This window comes from Sitodiplosis mosellana, unplaced genomic scaffold, assembly GCF_009176505.1.
Source record: "Sitodiplosis mosellana isolate CC-2019 unplaced genomic scaffold, AAFC_SMos_1.0 Smas_scaffold_3551, whole genome shotgun sequence".
Taxonomy (NCBI): Eukaryota; Metazoa; Arthropoda; class Insecta; order Diptera; family Cecidomyiidae; genus Sitodiplosis; species Sitodiplosis mosellana.
Window position 1 is genome coordinate 298 of NW_022598793.1, and position 1,745 is coordinate 2,042.

Sequence of the window (1,745 nt, forward strand, 5' to 3'; positions counted from 1 at the left end):
CCAAAACGAAAAAAATCATGGGGTAAGCCCGGCCATGCATCAACATCGACGGCCAAGCCAAATATCCATAGCGCCAAGGTAATGCTCTCTATTTGAGATCTAATCGATCCATGCAGAATGCCCTCACCGGAACACGCTTCACTTCAGTTCAAGGAATCAAAAATTGGCTTGACACGTTTTTGGCCGCCAAGCCGTCACAGTTTTTCCGGGATGGAATCCATAAGTTGCCAGAAAGATGGCAGAATGTAGTGTCTAGCGATAAACAATACTTTGAACATTGAATGTATTAACATTTTTTCGAAATAAAGCTTCAATTAAAAAAAAAACGGCACGAATTAATTCAACCTCCCAATAAAATTCTAATAAAATCTACACCATATTAATAACCGAAAATTCACCATACTAATAATTATTAATATGTTAATAAAATGCACTATATTTTATTAACGTTAATAAAAAATTAATTTCATTAAAAAATTAATAAATTATTAATATGTTAATAAAGCGACAGCTGTAGCCAGCACTCAAAAGGATCGAAATAATTTGACGTAAATACGTTCTTCAGCTCAGTTCATGTCGAGTATCATTACTTTTGTAGTGACATATTTGATATTGGGGCTGGATCGAAATTCAGAGGATGAAAAAACAAGTCCGAGTGATGCATATCGGTTTAGAGTATGTTTGATTTTCCTTAGAAAATATTATGTTGATCATTTTTTCAAGTGAATAGAAACGTATGAAAAGACATTGATTAATTCTTCTTTCACTAGGATATACATATCATTGATCATTACGTTGATCGGAATAGCAATGACGGCCATTTTCCAATTGTCTCTAACTTCTGGTCATTATAACGAGCATTCATTGAGATATAGGCGATTGGAAGAATCAAACAACTTAGAAATGCAACAACCCAAACGCAATCGGAGAAACTTTTTCAAACTACCCGAAATGTATCTGAATACGTTTCTGTACATATTTATTGTATTAACGATAGCATCCGTTTACATTCCATTGTGGTTGAAAGAACAAAGTGGCGTTGAACATGTGGCACTTGTTCCATTGGTTTCATACGTTATGTCATTTTTATCATCGTTGCCAATGGATTATTTTATTCGTTGCGTTGGCAATAATTTGATGTACATGGCTGGTGTGGTTCTTTTTATTATAGGCAGTATACTCGTTGAAATCATCAATGATACTGAATCATCTGTGGCTCTGTATTATGTCATCGCATGTTGCCTCGGAGCTTGCGGTTCAATGAAATTAATCTGTAGTTTATGTTTAATCGCTAATATGATTGCCGATAATTCACACCAAAGCGGCATTGTTTATTCAACCGTCACCACTGCCGATAAATTAATCTGTGGAGTTCTTATCATGGCTATTCAATCGAAGTAGGTATAATTTCCGGACCAAAAAAATACGAAATCAATTTCGACGTAGAATGATTTTTTTTCTCATTTGAATTATTTTCGTACAGTGAATGTAAGAGAAATGATTGCTTCAATTATTACAAGATCATTTTGCAGTTGGTTTGGGTTTATTCCTTCTGTGGAAGTTATTACATAGGCCACGGCACGGGTGATATATTTTGGAAACGTTTGCTCTCTATTCGTTATGTTATGGTACTCAATGCTATCCAACATTCCTTTGTAGAAATTAGCATACTCATTTTAATTATTCTTTCATTAAAACTATGTACTCAAGCGGTTTAATTCAATATTGCAATTTATTCAAATCCA

The 1,745-nt window shown here is 34.2% G+C and overlaps 1 pseudogene; it reads left to right on the plus strand.

The window, feature by feature from the left end:
* The first annotated feature begins 505 nt into the window (after positions 1-505).
* LOC129571857 (major facilitator superfamily domain-containing protein 12-like) lies at positions 506-1,397 on the plus strand (annotated as a pseudogene).
* Positions 1,398-1,745: the final 348 nt, after the last annotated feature.